Source organism: Ailuropoda melanoleuca, chromosome 3 (genome assembly GCF_002007445.2).
Source record: "Ailuropoda melanoleuca isolate Jingjing chromosome 3, ASM200744v2, whole genome shotgun sequence".
NCBI classification, from domain to species: domain Eukaryota; kingdom Metazoa; phylum Chordata; class Mammalia; order Carnivora; family Ursidae; genus Ailuropoda; species Ailuropoda melanoleuca.
Window position 1 is genome coordinate 84,913,618 of NC_048220.1, and position 19,928 is coordinate 84,933,545.

A 19,928-nucleotide genomic window follows, 5' to 3' on the forward strand; every position below is an offset into this window, starting at 1 on the left:
TGGGGAAACATTCTCATCCCCCACTGCTAAATTGGTTCAGACAATTTGGAGGACAATTTGTGAATTTCTATTCAAATTTCAAATTTACATTTTGCAGAAATACTCAAACAGAAGCATGAAGTTAGGTTGTACTGTAATATTGTTTGTAGTTAAAGAAATGAAAATAACCTTAATTTTATCCATAAAGAACAGGCTAAATAGATGAGGATACACATGTCAATTCAATCGAATATTACGGAGCCATTGCAGGGAAAATGAGGTGGTTCTCTACCAAACTGACAATGAAAAATGCTTAAAATATGTTAATTTTTTTAAAAAGCCAATCATAAAATAATATGGATAGCGTGATCTCAGGTAGGCTAGACTCAAAATCGCACTGGCAAACAGTACAGCAAATGGCAGAAGTGTAGGGCTTTGGGCTTAGGCAACTTGGCTGCTGTTGAGCTCCCCAAAATATCATGGAACAACTTGTTAATAAGGCAAAGCTAAGTTTATGAGAACTCGCTGCCAGAGGCATAGTCTCATCTCAGAGGGAAATCGGCAGTACAATCACGGTAGGACTCCAGAGCCCGGGCTCAAATGGTCTAAGGCGTTTTTCAAAGATGCGGGCTGACTTGAATTGGAGAAAGTCGATGATACCAGAGCTTAGGTTTTGTGGACAGAAGAAGGGGAGAGCAATAATCTGAGGCTTTGTTGGTAGACTGTGGGCTGGTGAGCAAAGAAGTGCTGTCTTTCATAACTCGATCTGCAGACACTTCCTGAAGCACATAAGAAGGTCTTCCTTAGTTTACAGCCCCATCTTTGCCAAGCAAAAGTTTGCTGGAACAACCAACCGTGATGCCGACATAGCCCAGATCTTACCTTTCCTACGACTGAGCGGGAATTCATCTTGGATTCTCTGTGCGAACCTCAGCTCTTCCATTTTCTAGCTGGGGGAACTGGGGCACTTGATTTCAAATTCCAGAGTCTTTATCGGTAAATGAAGGTTGGTGACGGTAGCAACCGCAGGGGGTTATGGTGAAGACTAAATATGATTCTAGCGCCTAGAATATAGAAAGCTCTCAGATGTCAGCAAGTTGGATTACATCTGTATACAAAAGCATAGGGGAAGGGCTAGTGTGGGATTTCTCCACTTTGGTGCTACTGACATCGTGGGTCAGATAATTCTTTGCAGTGGGGGCCCGTCCTGTGCATCCTAGGGTGTGTAGCAGCTTTACCCACCAGAAGCCAGAAACACCGACCCCTCCCATTTGTGACAATCAAACATATTTTTAGACATTGCAAAATGTCTTTGCTAAAAACACAGACATCGAGGCAACCGTTGTGTGGGTTCCATAGGGGAGATAGTGGGATTAATAACATGAGGGATTATGGCCCATATTGTAGCCTGTTTTGTATTCCTGGAGTGCTTGTCCTGGCTGCCCAGCTAAATTGTGGGCTACCTGTTGGCAGACTCCATTACGCGTCTCTGCACGCACTGCTGACGTGCAGAGAGTAAGAGCTAGAGAAGTATTTGATGGCAGAGAATTTCGGTAGTTGCCTCCAGACTGGGTAAAAGGTTGTGCCTCCTGACGCATGTATGGTTCTTGGAAAAGAAAAGGTCAAACCCATTCATTTTAGAGATGAGTTCAATTAAGCATTCAAATCTGAAGATGCTTCTTAGCCCACAGTGTTCTGCCTTTAGGCTTCAGATGTGTTCTGGAAAATTCAGAATGACTGCAAATGATTGGAGAGGGCTATGGGCCAAGGGAACCTGAGTTTCCAACAGAAATCATTTAAAAGAGCCTCCACATGGCAGCTTTGGCCATTGTGGTTCCCTCATTCGGGCCTGGGAGAGACGACAAGAGGCATGTTTCTAATAAAAGTCCCAACGACCTGGCATCTGCTCTCAGGGCTTCTAGCAAAGTGAGCCACGTTCAAGCTCCCACTCTTGCTTTCTGGTGGCCTTTAGGTAATTTGAGACTGCACAGTTTTTGCTGAGTTGGGGACAGAAGGTGAGAAGCTGGGTCAGCCCTCACTTTTAAAAATGGTGTGCAGTGGGAACACCGTGCCAGAGACCGACAGCCATTCCAGCAGCCAGGTGCCTCTTCCCAAAGCACAGTCTGATTTGAAAAGTGGACCAACGTAATTCCCTGTCCCCATGGTAAACAATTCTGGGACTGCACATATTTTCTTCCTATCATGTCAAACAGGAAGACCGAGAACAAAAACAAACAAATAACTTAGCTACCGGCTTCAAGAAATAGCTGCTGCTAGACTTACGTGCTTGGACACGCATTCACGGCAGCATCATTCACAGTAGCCGAGGGCCACAAACAACTCACGTGTTCACTGATGGATGAACGGATGAACAAAAATGTGGTATGTTCATGCCATGGAACATTATTCACCCTGAAAGACGAAGGGCTACCACATGGATGAACCTGGAAGACATGACACCAAGTGAAATAAGCCGGTCACAAAAGGACAACTATTACGTAATTCCACTTCTAGAATTGGCAAATTCAGAGACAGGAAGAAAATACTGGTTCCCAGGGTCTGGAGGAGCGGAGAATGGGGGCGAGAGCTTAATAGGGGCAGAGTTTCCATTTGGGAAGATGAAGAACTTCTGGAGAAGAAAGCAGTGCGAATGTGCTGGATGCTACCGGACTCCACACTTAATAATGGTTCAAAGAGCAAAGGTTATGTTACACACATTTACCACACACACACACACACACACACACAACACAGAGGAAGAAATACACGGGCTCCTAGAAGATAAGTCTAGAACCTAACTACAGTAATTTACTTATCAGGACTAATCGTTTGGTCATCAAGGCTCACCTCAAGATCCCCGCTGTGCACCCCCAGCCAGTCCAAGCCTGTTGGGTTATAAACCCTGCCCAGCCTCATCCATTTTCCTTCTCTGCAAGATCCACCTTAAAATCACTCAGTCCAGACCCTAAAACTATAAACACCCCCCTTCTTTTTCCCATGTTGAAACACCACCAAGATTCTGCCACCTTGCTCTCCCTCTTATTACAGTAGGCCTAATAAACTCAGCTTTGCTTGTCAGCAAGTTTTTTCTGGTGTTTTGTGGGAAATTGGCAGTAGACAGAGCATGGATTTCCCTGCTTAAAAATCTTCTGGGGTCACTCATCACCAAAATTGGAGTTTGCAAATGGGCATCTGGCATGGCCTCCAGATATGTTTTATTCAGCTTGCCATGGGGATTGGAAACAATTTGAATTTGCTGCCAAATGTTAAATATTGGGAGTTTTCCCAAACAATATGAATTTGTTGCTTCTCTAGAAAATTCAGACCCAAATCCATGTGCTATCCTTTTCTCAGACATTTGGGCCGTTCCATCCAAAGCATTCTCCAAGCGAAGATACAATATTGGATGCGTCTTGACTCTGGGCATGCCCAACAGAGTGTCAGGTAATGGGTGATTCTTAGTTGGAGGGAAGCATCGTGTCACTCAGAGGGACTTAGTCTAATGAAATGACAAGGGTCTTACAAGCCATGATGTCCTGAAGGGTGTTACCAATTTGGAGCGGGTGGAGCAGGTTTGAGTCTGGGCTCCACCACTCATTTCTTCTCAGGCTGGTCCCCCAGCCTCCACCAGCCTCAACTCCTCACCTGTGGTGTAGAAATAACACATGGCTGGGGAAGACTTACTGAGCCACTAGGCGTCCTGAAGCTCAGTGAACACATAGTAGATAGAAGCTGCCATGATGTTATTTTAATGACTCATTGAGAGTGAGTTCTGGGTCTGTCTGTTCACTGCTTTATCCCCAGTGCTGAGCACAGCGTCCTGCGCACAGCAGGTGTTCATAGGCGTGTCATGGAGATAGGGAAGGATAGATAGATGGATGGATAGGTGGGTGGAAGGACGGCTGGATGGGTGGGTGAAGGGATGGAGGGATGGAAGGATGGGTGGATGGACGAGTGGGTGGATAGATTAGTGGATAGATGGATGGAGACCAAAGGAATGTATTCAGGGGAGGGGAATGGCAGATTTTTACAGAACAATGAGCTCCTGGTTGCAAAAGAATTTATTTAGAAGGGAAAGAACTTTCTCTCGCCTCCAAACTTCAAAGCTGTCAAAAAGGGAGCTTTGCTGTGATCTCGGACGGACTCTGGAGAGTCTTGACTCTTGGGTCTGTCTGCCTTGGGCCTTTGGCTTTACAACTCCGCCACCTAGTGGCCAGAGTTGTATTCTGCACGGGAGGAGATGTTAACCGGGGAACCGGAGCAGTCTGTGGAACAAGGGCACCGGCCTTGCCCCTCTGCCGCTCCATCTCCCCCCACTAGTTTGCCCCTGGGGTTCTTAATTCTTACAGTTATTACATCTTCCTGGAAGGCGCTTATGAAAATGGAAATGCGTTGCTTTAGAAAAATCAGTGGAGTTTAGAAAATGATCGTCTTCTAAGTTATCAATGATTATCGTAGGACAATAATTTGGGGGTCGACTTTAAGCACTTATGTACAGAGTGTCTGTTAGTACCGAGTGGTAATTCTAAGAGTTAATGCTAAACATATCAACTTAGAGCCCAAATCATTGATTGCATGGGCATTCAGCATTTAAAAAAATATATCTATGAAAATAAGCTGGCCCTGATTTCTTCACCAGGCTAGTGAGCTGCAAAGTGTGACCCTGTGGGGCCCCAACACAGCCATCTCCTTCCATCTTTACAACATTCCATAGCATGTCCTCTGTGCCATCTCTGTGCTGGGTTGTGAGGATGGAGAGGAATGGGGCAGGGACATGGGATTGAGGAGTCGGGGAACCATATGGGACTGAGTGAGAGAGGCCGGGGTTTGGCTCCCAACACCACTTCCTACCTCAATGACCTTGAGCAGGACCCTTCACTTCTCAGAGAGTTGTTTTGCTCATCCATAAAATGAGGACTAACATCATCAGATTTAATGGGTATCTAGATGCCCATTTTACAGCTGAGATAGAAGGTGCCAGAACCAGTAAGGGTGGCTCCCATCGGTTGGCCCCCCAACACCGAAGGTCAGGGCAGGTCCTTTGCACTCTGTTATGCGGAGTGAACGAGCACGAGCACCGTACGAACAAGTGGCTTGTGCATCGTTTTAAAGACCGCACGCCCTTTCTTGCCCCTCTAAATGGCAGCCTCAGCCCCACCACGGATTCCCGGCAGCTCTTCAGGGCTGACCTGGAGCTCTTTCCTTTCTCAGCGAGAGGCAAAAGAATGTGCTAAATACTTTACGATCTCCACATGAAAGAGTGTCTTGAGATACCACACACACTTCCTTAAGATTCCACAGACCCTTGCTCCATTCTTTGCCTTTTTAAATTTGCTTGCCAAGCAATGCGAAAGCAAGCAGTCCTGTTCTTTGATTTCTCATTTGTAAGACCCAAATATTTCAGATCTTGTTTGTCTTACCTCCCTATCTACATTTCATTTTCTGCTGTTACTTACACTTGCTCGGTTTGCTTATTTGGGGTCATTCGATTTCAATTTTAAATCATTTTAATCAGGAATGAAATGTGGGGGATGCACTGCTTTCCAGCCCAAATGCCCTTTTTTGTAAACCTATTCAAATTCAAAGTAGAAATAATCTGCAAATTAATATTCTCTGCTTTCTACACCCAGGTTATCAACATGCCCTCTCTGGTCTGCAGTCTGCGGTGCCTTCTGCCTCTGGTGGTTTCCGGACTCGTTCGCTCACTCATGCAGTCACTGCTCTTTCATTCATTCGTCAAGTATTTATGAGGGCCTGCTACGCGCTGGGCTGTGTCTAGACTCTGAAGACCCGGAGATGAATAAGACTCAGAAGCAGCACCGAACTGTAGGAGTCTAGAATCAGAAAAATGTAGGGGTTTTTTTGTGTTCTTGTTTTTTTACCTGGGCTTTACCATTTTCCAGCTGTATGACCTTAGCAAGTTGCTGACACTGCCAGAGACTTGACTCCCTCACTTACAGAACAGAAGCTGATTGTTGGCATGGTTACATGTAAGCCGTGCCGGCTGCTAAATGAACAGTAGGGGTAATGCATCACTTTGTGCAATTGAAGCACCGCTTCTGCCTTCAAAGAGCGCGGGTCTAGTAGGGACCAGAGACGCATGCTGGATGCACACGGGTTCCCTTACGGGGTGGGGGCTCGGCAAAGTCTTGTGAGGATGTGGCATGACCGGAAACTAACTCCACTCGGGGCTTGAGGAAGGATTCAGAGAGGAGGATGGTTCATCTGTCAGGTAAGCTCGGCAGGAAGGGAAGGGGAAATGGTACTGCAAGTAGATAGGACAGCATGTGCAAAGGCCCGGAGGCATGAAATGGCAGGGCATTTCAGAAACAGGAAGACGCCTGTCATTGCTGCAGGGTAGGTGCGCAGTGGGGAGGAATGGCAGATGAGACTGGGCAGTTTAGAAACAGGCAAAAGGGCTCCAAATGGCACATACAAAGGAGGCTGTACTGCAGACCAAGGGGTGGGAAATACTGAGCTCTCTCCTTTCCACCCTTATCCCAGACTAAAATTCTAAACAAAACTCTTATGGGAAGTATTTTCCCATCAAAGGAAAAGGCAAGCCTTGGCATAATTAAGTTACAAAGTCACTCCTGTTCAAATCAAGAAATATTAATCAAGCTTCCCATTCGTACTTTGAGTAGCTTTCCTCCCTGACATGTAAGTGCCTTTAACACACAGACTTGTAACCTATGTTGTAATTAAGTAGTATTTCATATGTAGCAACGACAGACCATAATGTAATAGTCTCATACCTATTACCGAGCTTTATCAGATCTTAACATTATGCTATATTGGCTTCAGGTTTTTTTTTTTTTAAGGAAGTATGGCGTAGATTTGAGCATGACCCCCAGCGGACCCCAGCCTGACCCTGTGCTTTCCATCTGTCTTCAGAGTCAGTCACTGCCAAGAGGATTTATACATTCACTAATTTGTGCATCGGTAAACAATATATAAGATTGTTTTACGTATTTGAAACTAGTAAATAAATTCAAGAAACAGGATTCTTGGATTTCTTAACAACTTTTTAAAACATCAATATGACTTCTGTTGTTTTAATAAAGTTTTCTGTATTCTTTTTCCCCCCTTCTGCTAATTGAGAGGCTGTAAGTTATATTTCCATTCTTTTAGTGGTTACTCTTGCATTTTGCAATTACACAATTAACTTCTTTTATTTCTAAAAATGTCAACGATTAATTCACATTTCTATCTTCTTCCTGGCCAAGGCAAAACCTTGTGTATTGTTCAAGGTCCAATCCAGAGATGGGAAACACACCAGCATTTGAAAGGGGAAGTTTAGGGGCGCCTGGGTGGCACAGTGGTTAGGCGTCTGCCTTCGGCTCAGGGCGTGATCCCGGCATTCTGGGATGGAGCCCCACATCAGGCTCCTCTGCTATGGGCCTGCTTCTTCCTCTCCCACTCCCCTTGCTTGTGTTCCCTCTCTCGCTGGCTGTCTCTCTCTCTGTCAAATAAATAAAATCTTTAAAAAAAAAAGGGGGGGAAGTTTATGATAAAAAGGCATTGACTATAATGGGGATTAGAGTCATGAGAGATTGGCCAGCAGGAGGTAAAGAGAACCCTCTTGAACCCCAGATGGAGAACACAGCAGCATGGTACAGCTTGAAACTCTTTTTCAAGGGCACAGGGATGCCTCCAGGCCTCCGGCTTCAAGCAATGAGCTTGACCTTGCACCTGGCTTGTGGGACAGGTTCAGTCCCTTCATGTCACAGAACTTGAACTCTCCGCCATTTCTTCTTAGACATGGCCAATACCTACCTGGCACCACGTACCATTTGGACTTTCTCTTCCGTTTTTGGTCCGTGGAGATGTTTTTCTTATATTTGAACCAGCTATGTTATTTTGTTTTATTTTAATCTTATCCATTACTGCTGTTTCCATAATGAAGGCTGCTTTATGTGAGGTCTGTGGACTTGCCGAAATACACAGAGGGACCTTCAAGAAGTTCGCAAAGAAATAACTAATTGGCCAGGTCACAGATGCTGCAGATGGTCATAGAATTGGGCACAATTTTTCTGGTGAACGGTATGATCTAGAGCCTGAAAAAAGTTCTTATCTTCTCCACATGATGGACTTCTATAAATATAGCCAAGGGCAATGTCGGTCTGTTCGGGATGCTAGAATTAATTACCATAGTCAGGGATGGGAGGGGTGGCGGCTCACACAACAAACACTTACTTCCCACGTTTCTGGAGGCTGGGAAGTCCCAGACCAAGATGCCAGCAGATGTGGTGACGGGTGAGGACCTTTTTCTTAGTTTGCAGATAGCTGTCTTTTCATTATGTCCTGAAATAGTGGGGAACAGAGAGAACCAGGCTCTTCCCTGTTGTTCACAAGGGCACACTGCATTCATGACCACCCGGCCCTCACGCCCTCACTTAAGCACAATTATCTCCCAAAGGCCCCCTCACGTTGGATTCCAACATGTGAATTTTGGGGAGACACAGACATTCAGTCCATGACAGAAATAATCTCAGGAAGGACAGCATCTCAGACCCAGTGATTCTCTTCAAAGCATTATTTCTAAACGTGGGAAAAGAGGGAAACCACCTGAAATTCGAGTACAACCATAAAGGGAGAGAATGAACTATTGTGCAATGACGAAAAACATTTCCTGAAACAACTTTGCAATGACGTGGGCAAGCGTTCATTGATGTCGTGTTAAGTAAAAGTCAGAAACTACAGTCATATATGGAATACGTAGTCGAAGTCATATTTTTAAAAATATACTCACACAGTGAGCTCAAAGCTGAGGGTTTTTTCTCTTTGTTTTGGGATTGAAGGAAATTTCTGTCTCCTTTATTCTTTCCGGGATTTTGCATGATTTCTACGCAAGAACACACTTAAGTTTTGTAATTAGGAAAACAAAATCAAGGCATCTGAAATGTAAGAGCATTCAGCATTGTGACCCCTTCCTGTGTGCCAGGGGCCGGAAGAAGAAGTGACCAGTCCATGAAAAATGTTTACTGTGGGAAAATCATTTACTCAGATTTTTCTTTTTTACTGTTAGATAGCTATATTTTCTTTTTTTTAGAGGAACCCAAAGAGAAGGAGATCATAGAAGGAATAGAAATCCGAGGTAACTTAAGATTTTAAGAGTGAAGGTATTCATTCGTTCAACACATTTGTGTTGTGGGCGGGTATATATGTCCGAAGAGGTCCTGTGGGCTGAGGATGGAGGGAACCAGGACAGACACTGTGTCTAAGGAACTGATACAGGTCCAAGGGCAGAGTGACAGAAACAAACACACAGCTTTCAAATAGAGCTGAAAGCAGTGAGGGAAATAAAACAACAAATGGAGCAGAGAGGGCAACAGGGTTAGCTCTGACTCAATTATGTCTGGGGAGGTGATGACATCTGGGCTAAGAACCACAGGATGTAAAGGAGCCAGCCATGGAAAAAAACAGGGCAGGGAACTCCAGGCAGAGGAACAGCCAGTGCCAAGGCCCTGTGGTAGAAGGAGCACAGGGTGCTCAGACTTCTTCGCTGGGAACCACCATGGAGCGGCCCACTGCACCTCTCCACCCTACACCAGTTGGGCAACTGGAAACCATGCGTTTCCAGTGCCCTTGACCTCTTCTGCAGACAAGAGGACAGGAGTGGTGGGAGACCGGTACCCCTGCTGGGACCTCCTGGTGCTGGGACTTTGCAGAACCCCTTGCCCGTAGCCAGTTTCCTGCCGCGTGGTTGAGGCTGACGAGAGCCTACACCAACGTGGCCACCATCTCATCCCTAGTTGGGCTCTGGGATGGCAAAGACACTCGGGGCGCAGAGCCACGCTGCCCCCGCCCTGGACGCCCCAAGCACCTGCCAACGCTGATGGTTCACGTCTGCCAGGGGGGATGTGTTTGCTGCCCATGTTGAGTGGGGGCTCCGGGGCGCAGGGCCACAGAGTCGCCCGGTTTCCTCTAGCCCTAGAAGACGCCTGGCCAAGGGCAGCCGCAACCTTTACAGGTTGCTAAGAGCCTCCATCGTTTGCCATGCGTCTCTGCAATTTTTCAAAGAGGAAAAAACAAAAGAAACTTCCACCCGAAGTGAAAAACAAATTGTGTGTCCAAGGAGCTATTTTTAAGGAAGAGGGACTAGCGCGCCCCTCCCGGGCCAGCCGCTCTCCTTGGGAAGTCTCGAAGTCTCGCCAGCGCTCCCCCGAAGGCCCCGCCCTATCCCCCCGTGGGCCTGAGATCGCCCGCTAGGGCACGGGCTAGCTCCGGAGCTGCCTGAGCGAGTCCGCCCTCCTCCCGTCTCTCCTGCGCCCCGAGGCCTCTGCTCCCCACTCAGCCCCGCTCCCCGGGAGGCACCCACTGCCGTGGGGGCAGGACGTCGCAGTGGGATCAGAGAACCAAATCCCACACTTAATGTCTTTTAGGTTCAAAAGCCAGTGATAACTTCAAAGCAGAACAATGGCGACGATGTACACTTGGAAATCCAACTTCCCAGCTCCACGGAGTGCTGAAGACTCTGCAGGCGCTGGAGGAAGGCGGGGGAGTATGAGGATGGCAGCCCAGGGGGCTGCAGGGACTGGGGCCCCCCCTCCACCACCAGGACAAGGGCAGAGGCCTCGTGGAGGCCAGGTCAGGGCTGCACAGGGGACAGCTTCTGGTGGAGGGGACAGTGGCCATTCCCTTCACGGAGGTCACTGAGTCTTCTCAGCCACATCTGGGGAGGGCCATTCGCTGTCTCCCAGGACAAAGATGGGTCCTCAGCGGTGGGGGTAGGGGGACCAAAAACACAGGATCAAGGAGGGAAAGTACAAAATGAGTTCAAGATCTCCCGGGAGTGGATTGTTCCCCCTCTGTTATGCCCATTTTGCAGATCAGAAAAATGGGACTCAGAAAAGTTAAATGGCGTGTACAAGGACAGACAGTGATGCCAGAAAGTTTGACCTAGGTCTCTTTGACTCCAGGGTTCCTGAGCTTTCCACATCACCCAGTTCCCTGCATCAAGAGGTGGCACTGATCAAAATCTATTTCCTACCAGTTGCAAGTGGCCCTAGTGGTCACTAATGATTCTTCAAGTGAAGCAAGAATCAAGCGTCCGCAGAGGGATGTGCCTGTGGTTCTCGAGTGTGACCACCAGAGGGCACCAGCAGCCCACAGACCCACCCTGTCCCATCCTTCCAGGTGGGGCCCCTGCAGGCCAGGCTTCGCTGTGAGCTGAGAGCTTTGCCGCCCTTCGTTTCTGTATTCCGGTCTCTAGTCCACTGCCCACCACAAGTAGGCGTGCATAAGAGTGAGATTTGCTGGGCAACAGGATGCCTACTGTTGGTGGAAGTTTTGAGCCTCCATTGACAAGCCAGAAATTAAAATCAAATTGCTCCAAACCTAGCCTGGGGACACCTTCCCCAGTGGCACCTGTGGTGGTCTTTCAATGCAGAGTCTCAGGCCCAGCTGGTCCACGCAGTCGGTAGGACCAGCTGACAGCTGATTTCTGCTCCCAAGGTCAGGGGGAGCAGAATACCTAAGAAGTGGCACCCCTTAAAGAATGAGGCCCTCTTATTTGGGTGTCAGTTTCTTCACAGAGCATGACAAGACCCCAAGAATGAGGTCCTCTGTGAGGGGATTTTTCTTGACACTTTTCCCAGCTAGACCTCCAAGGTCCCTGAGTTGGGATTTAGAAATCAAAGTAAGTGTTCTTTGAAATCAGAAACAGGGGCAAATGGGTACCTGTTCAGTGATGCCCTCCTACTTATAAAATATCCCAACTCCTTAGTGTCCAGAGGTTTCCTTTCTAGAACATTCCAATTGAGCCATTCCTATTTCTGAAGCCTTAAGAGAGTACTCCATCCACAAGAAAACTATAGGTTAAGTATATTTTTGAGTTTCGGATTTACTTTGAACACTCAGGAGAGGTGTAGGCTCCATGGTGGAAAAGAATGACAGAGGGAGTGAGCGTGAGGGAAGAACTGGAGATCCGCGAGCAAAGGGGTGAAGGGGTCTGAGCAGCTCCACAGAGTGGGTAAGCATTTGAAAGCAGACCTAGCAGGGATGTGGAGTCTGGGGCTGTGGTGTCTCTGAGCCTTTGTGACACAGGGAAACATGGGACAAGGAGAGGGAAGATCATGGAAGCAGAGTCAGGCTTGAGATGAGCACACTGGCTGCCGTCACAACTGAGAAAAGATGCCCGTGCTCCCATGTGCAACCAGCGGAGCCCAAGGGCGCACGTGGAAGGGGGTTTCAGGGTAGTTTTGTGAGTTGGCACACGCACTTTGCTGGGGTGTTTTTCATTCATTGCTGCGCTTTCTCAAGGAAACGGGATATGTCGAAGTAATTGGAATATTCAGGCTCTAGAAAACTTCCTTGAGAATCCTTCAAATATCAAACAGCAGTTAGGTGGGGTTGAGGCAGAGTCTAGGGGGCATAAATTAAGAAGAAACAGATTTAAACTCCATAAAAGCCAACTCAACCCAATTCACTGAGCTTCTCTGTAACTCTGCGCTGGGGCTTGGCCCACCCCCGCTAATATCGAGGTGGCTTCAGAGGGTATGTTGATGAAATTGTTTTAATGGTTATATACTTATTTAATGAGAATTGAAGAAAAATATAATTGCCCTTTTAGCCCTAAATATACAGCAGTAGGCAAAATGTTACTTTTCAATGAATTTGCCTGTATTTTGAAGTTAACTGGTTTAAAGGAACATTAAGTAAATAATATTAGAGATGGCACGCGGGAAGTGCAAAAGTGTGAAGGCAGTAAGGGACTGATGGATTTGGGGAAACACCGACCTGCTGGCATTGATCTGTGAGCAGAGAAAGTTGCTGGAACCAGCTAGTGGCTGTGGGATCTGTCCTATCCGTGGCCCCCAGTAAGACCCACCCCTCTGCGTGCACACTCCGGTGTGGCCTGTGACTTGCCCTAATCTGTAGAACGCAGCACAAGTGATGCTGGGTCTTCTGAGCCGAAGCCTTAGGAAGGTTGGGCAGGTTCCACTTGCAGACTCTTGGGAGCCATTAGTTCCATCGCAGAAGGCTGGCTGTGCTGTTGGAGAGACCAGTGAGGGGCCACCAGAGATTTCATGTGCAGAAGGAGAGGTCCTGCTACTCCATGGCCAAAAGAGAGATGCTCTGCCTCCCAGCACCCTCACTGAACGCAGCGCCCAGCCAGGCCTCCAGCTCAAGGTGCTGAATGCATGAGTCACCAGCAGCAAGACCAGCAGAGGAACTACCCAGCGAAGTCCAGCCCAAGTGCAGAATTGTGTGCAATTAGAAACAGTTATTATCCTAAGCCACTAAGTTTTGCAATGCCTTGTTATGCAATCAGAGATAATAATCCAAAGGGTGTTTTGATGCTGTGCAGCTTTCTTTCTCACTCACAGGAAGCTTCAGTGTGGGCTGAGAGCTGGGGATGCTCTGCCCCATGCAGTCATTCAGGGATTCAGTATACTTTCATACAGTGGCTCCACCGCCTTCTAAGGCCTGGGAGCACTTATGTGAATCCTTTACACCTGACAGGTAAGGAGAGAGGGACAGTGGAAAAAACTGTGCAGGAGGTTTGGGGGGCTGAGCTTGAACAGGGCCCCACCGAAATTAAAGGGGACTGGAAAGTGTGATTGAACTATGAGGCCAGGATAAAGAGAAGCACCAATTTGGAGAAACTTACCATCTCTCACGTTCATTATTAAACACACACACACACACACACACAAATCCCAATAACACAGTACAGTGATTATTATACTAGAATATGAATAAACGGTTTTGGGGGGACCCTGAAAAAGAGGAATTAACTTTGTATGGAGACACAGAGCCAGTCAGTAGAATACGTGGAGTGGTGGCAGTAGTGGACTTGGGCTATGAACCGTGGCTAGGAGTTTGCCAGCCAGAAGGGGAAAGTGGATCTAGAGGGTAGAGGGCCATGAAAGAACACGTGATGTGTAGAAAGCAATGAAGGAAACAGAGCCGCCACCAGATGATTGAGACTGAGTTTGGATGATGTGGTTTAAGGCCTCTGAGTTTGGCTGCACCAGAGGACACCTGAGCCTTTGAGTTACATGAACATGAGGTTTAGGCCCTTTTGAGATGGGTTCAGTTATCTGTAAACCAAAGAGCCATTAAGAATAACCCTTCTCAATAGGAAACGTCGGGGTTCTTTATTTCTAAGGAAGTCACATCCCAGGTCAGTCTCCCAAAAGCATAGCCAGATCCTAAACGTAAAGCCTCCTCTGTCCAATCTTCTCCACGGGTCCCACTGTGAGAGTTGATTAGTTATTTCTTTACCTACTTCTCCAAGTCAAAGCTTTTCCATTGCGGAAACTGCATCCCGTCGTCTGTCGAAGGGGCGCTGCAGCGGACCGCGCAGGAAGGAGCTCCGGCTGGAGCTGCGCCATCCCAAGGGCTCCCCCTTCTGGCCACAGATGATTGGATGAGATGTGGCCACCTGAACCTTGCTGAGCCAGTCAGATTCTTTCTCATGAGGTCACCAACTAGGAGACACAAAATCTCCAGGGAGACATTGCTTAAGCCCGCAGGTGGGATGTGGGATCTGTTTTTAATAACATGTGAGCTAGAAAGGTGGCATTTGGAAACCCACCTTCAGAGAAAGGCTGGAGAAGAGAACAAGTCAGCAGAGAAGCCATACTGCCAGGATGGGGAGGAAGGAAGGTGTGGCCCAATAACTCCCTTCCCATGAGACCCAACTCAGTCTCCTGCTTTTGTTTGCAGTGACACTTCCTTTAACCTACTCGGAAACCACCTTTTGTTAGATAATTGAGCGGGTGACGGTTCTTTGCAGAACAATTAAGTCCTGGCCAAAATAGAGAAAACAGTAGTTTCTTGGGGCCATTGCAAAAATAATAATATCATATCATAATATAGAAGTATGACTGCGAAGCAAGTTGAGGATAAAAATATCTTATGGGAATGTTGTATAGACTAAATGAGATTATTCATGAAACACATGGTTTCTGACATGTATTAGGTGCCCCAATATGTGTGTGTGTGTGTGTATGCGTGCGTGTGTGTGTATGTGTGTGTGTATGTATGTGTATGTGTATGTATGTGTGTGTGTGTATGTGTATGTGTGTGTGTGTATCATTATTATTCCTCCCACAGCCTCTGGACACCCACATGCATGAATGTGTCACTTTACAGAGGATTTAGTACAGAATGGGAGAAGGGGATTCACCTTGCCTTGTACTCTACTGCCAACTTCAAATCCCTATTACACATTCTCTTCTACAAAGCTCCTTTCTGGCCATGGCCCCACAACTGTTTTTCTCTGTCTTCCCCTGAAAAGGCCCCAGATTCATGACCTTTTCTCTCCTTGCACGATTCCCATCTCCCCCCTAAACATGCATACCCAAACCCATCCGGGTACTCCGCAGAGTGAAGGACCCTCCACTAGAAGTGTCCGTTAGATGGCACGGCATGCCTTTCGTGCTCCCAGGGGTCACCATGGTTGAACAGGCACTGTGTTGGCTCCAGTGACCCAGCGTGTTTGGCCACAGCGTGAAGCTAGATGCAGCCCTGCCAAGAGGCTGATGGAACCATCGAGAGCCAGGGTCTAATTCAGTCTCTTCATGACAGATGCTGTATGACATTGACTGGCTGCCCTTCCTCACTCCTCCCCCCCACATTGCCCTCTCTTTCACCTCCTTTGCCTGTCTTAAGGACTCTTGAAGATGTCATATCAGGCAATGCCAAGTTCTCCGGGAAGGAGGTGGAGCCCTAATGGAGCATTAGGACCAATTGACAGGAACTGACAAAGGGGAAGGAGGCCTGAGGCCTGTTCTACAGGGAAGATATTCTGTCTCCAATAATGAGGAGAAGTCTGGCAGGAAAGAGGGAGTGGAGAAGCTCAGAGAAATCCTTCTAATGTACCAGATATGTCCAGACATGTCTAATTCTCCACAAAGATCCAAGACAAGTCAAATGTGTCTGATGAACAGGAAGTGGCCATGGCTGAGCTCTGACGCTAGGAGGAGCGCCAACCCACATCACAATTACACGAAAATGGCCCCTCAATGACTCTTGGTCACATATTTTGTTTAACTTGATTTCATGCCCACAGTCTACGACTCTACAACACAGACATCCAAACAATTATTTTATTGGCCCCAGGAACCATGATGCACATAAGCTTTTAATTTGCTCAATACCATTGCAGACTTTTTAAAATAGGTAGATCACTGATACGAATAGCCACTGATGACCTCAACTTTCATCATCACCCACATTGCGAGTCTGAAATTCCAAGAATACTGTCGAGCTGAGGACATCGGAAAACTATATACAAGAACAAGAAATGTATGATAAAAAAGAAATACGAGTGACTGGCAAGCAAAGGAAAATACGCTCACATAGAGTGATAGTTAAGTAAATGCAAGTTTAAAAGACAAGAAAATACTGTTTTCATCCAGCAAACTGGTAAATGTTAAAACATTCAATAATTCCCATTTCTGGAAAGGACGTCGGGAGACAGAAACCCTACTCTGTTGCCGTGATTGAAAATTAGGACGACCGTGTTGAAAATCTCTGAGCACAAGCTATCCAGATTGTAACACTGCATACTCTTTGATCCAGCTTCTCGGCTGCTGGGAGCTTTCCTACAGCTGTTGTTAGTTACATAGGTTTGAAATCTATGGAGGGTCAGGATGAACGAGCGGGAACTACACAGAACAGCATGGAATGCTTTCGAAAACATACTGTGCATAAAAATAAGAAAAAGCATGAATTTGAAGCATAATTGAATGAATATAAATATAATAATACTCTGGACAACATCATATGTTTGAAGAGATATAGATGATTAAATGAACAGTGAAGGATGGATAGAGGTAGGCGCCTGGGGTGAGAGTAAAGGCAATGAGGAAGGAGGGAAACGAAAAACAGTAATAAGATAAAAAAAGAAAAGGCTAAAGAGTGGTTTTATGTGGGTAATAATCACTCTGTGCTGCAAATTAAGGAGCATGGAAGACTCAACTCAGTACAACTGAGGTCTGAAAAAAGTAAAATTAAAACAATAACAACAAAAGCTCCCAGCATTCTTGCTTAAGATACAAAATACAGGGTTGCCTGGCTGGCTCAGTTGGTAGAGCATGTGACTCTTGGTCTCAGGATTGTAAGTTTGAGAAGTTTGAGCCCCATGTTGTGTGTGGAGACTACTTAAAAAAATATTCTTTTAAAAAAAGATACAAAATACACAGGCTCAATAATGGTAACTGAGACATTTGTCATAATAACAGTAAGTTCAAAAAATTCTAAATGTCCGTTAGTAGGGTAAAGATGAAATAAATGAGCTGACATCCATTTAACAACGTATTTCAATGCAACCTTGAAAAATAATGAGGTGATTCTATATGAACTAATATAAAATTTTCTCTAAGACATATAATTAAATTGTGAAAACCGTAAGATTGTATAAAAAGAGAAAACCATAGATGACTTGAGCATTTATTCTCTTCGTCCTGCTAGTAGCTTGATACAAATGCTGACCCAGGTCTGATTTTAAAGTCAGTGGAAAAAATAGGTCAATTCCAGCCACCAAGTCAAAGAGGTTCCCCCTTTCTAAGAAGAGTTTTTCTTTGACAATGAAGGTCCTGTTGTTACCTGGTCACCTGATATTCTCTGCTCCTCTTTCTCTGTAAATGTGGTAGAATATTTTAGATACTTTAGAGATATTTTAGCTCCTCTCCTGGATTCCTTCCTAGGGTACCCTTGTCCAGTTTTGCCGGGATGGACCTATATGTCACCGGAAGGAAAAGAGAGAGCAAATAGAGCAGAATCAATATTGGTAAAGACGATGGATGAGAAGTTCTCCAAAATGATTAAAAGACATCTGCCACATGCCTAAAAATCTCAAAGAAGTGCAAGCGAGATAGATACCCCTCTCACCCAACTCCCCAAAAATGCCTACGCACATCATATTGAAAGTGCTCAAAACTAAAGACAATCTCGAAGGCTGCTAGAGAAAAAACATACTATGTAAACAGTATCAAAGACAAGAATTACAGCAAACTTTTCATCAAAAGCATTCAAGCCAGAAGACAATAGAATGGCATCTTTANAAAAGGAAAAAAAAAAAAAAAAAAAAAAAAAAAAAAAAAAGCTGTCAACTGAGAATTCCTTTCCTAGAGGAAAAAAAATGAGAGAAGGCAGTGTGTTCCTGGCCTTGATAGGGTAAGAGGGAGAGGATATAGTTCTCACCTTAGATGTTAGAACATCAATAAAATGTATTGAAATTGCTTTGTAAATATGAGACAACATGTAGCAATGTCAGGTGGTCTAACATTAACATGGATGGGCTTCCAGAAGGTCTATGATGGCAGTGCAGTGGGTAGAAACAGCATAATAATATATTTGAAGATATAATGGGCAAATATTTCCCAGTTTGAAAACCCACAAATCTAAGAACTTAAGAGAACACTAAGCAGAATAAGCAAAGAAAACATCATTCCCATATTGATGAAAACTAACAGTAAAGATAAAATTCTTAAAGCAACAAAAACATTACATACAGAGTATTACAGGCATTGCACACAGGAGAGAAAGAGAAATGTGCTTACTTGTCATCAGAAATTATGCAAGCCAGAGAATCATGCTTTCATATACCAAGAGGGCGGAGGGAGAGAAAAAATTTCTTAACCTAGAATATGATGCCCAGAGAAAATACTTTTCAAAATGAATATAAAATAAAAAATTCCTCCTACAAACATCACCCGCATAACTGCTCAGCATGACATATTTCAGGAAAAAAACTTCAGGAAAAGGGAAAGTCATATCAAAAGGGAATTTGGAATGAAGAACACTGGAGATGGTAAATGTGGGGATAAAAATAAAAGACATTGTTCTCCTATATTAACCTCTTTAAAGATAGTAGTTTAGAACAAAATTAATAACAAGGTAGAGGTGGTTTATAACATCCGACAAGTAAAGCAACACCTCAAAGGACAAGATGAGGGGTGCTCGAAGCACACTGTTGTAAGGCGCTAACATAACACAAAGCGATAGAAAGCTACTTGAAAGTAAGTTGGGATACGGTGAATATCGTAAACTCTAGAGCAACTTAAGAAAGTAATACAACGGACAAGTCTAGTAAGACAATACAGAGATAAAATGGAATTGCATACATATTAAAACATTCAACTAATTCAAAAGAAGACAGGAAAAGAAAAAAAATGAACAAAGAATGGATTTAACAAATAGGAAAATAAAAACCCAGCAAAATTACTTCTGTCAATAATATTGGCCTATATAATTCAATTAAAAGACAAACCTGCTCAGCTCTGATTAAAAAGGAAGACACAACTTTATGCTGCATGCAAGAAACCCACTTCACATATAAAGACACAAATAAATTGAAAGAAAAAATATACACCATGCAAACACTAACCATAAGGAAGCTGGAGACAAACAGCCAACAAGCACATGAAGAGATGCTTGACATCCCCAGTCATTAGAAAAATGCAAATCAAAGCTATGAGACACCATTTCACACCCATTAGAATGGCTATTACAAAATAAAATAAATTAATAATATATTTTTAAAAATGGAAAATAACAGGTGTTGGTGAGGGTGTAAAGAAATTGGAATCTTTGTGCATTTCTGGTGACAATATAAAATGGTGCAGCCACTGTGGAAAACAGTATGGCAGTTCCTCAAAAAATTAAACGTATAATTTGCTATAGTCCAAATGTTCATGTACGTCCTCCCCCACAACCCCGAATTCTTATGTTGAAATCCTCATCCCCCATGTGAGATGAGGAGATGAGGCCTTTGGGAGGTGATCGGGTTGAGGGTAGAGCCCTCATGAGTAGGAATCATTCCCTTATACAAGAGAACACTCATCCTTGTAAGGATCCAGCATGTGAGCGCATGGCGAGAAGTAGGCCGTCTCCAGTCCGAGAGAGGGCTCTCACCAGAACCTGTCCATGCTGGCACGATGATCCAGGACTTCCCAGCCTCCGGACTGGGAGAAATACATTCCTGTTGTTTA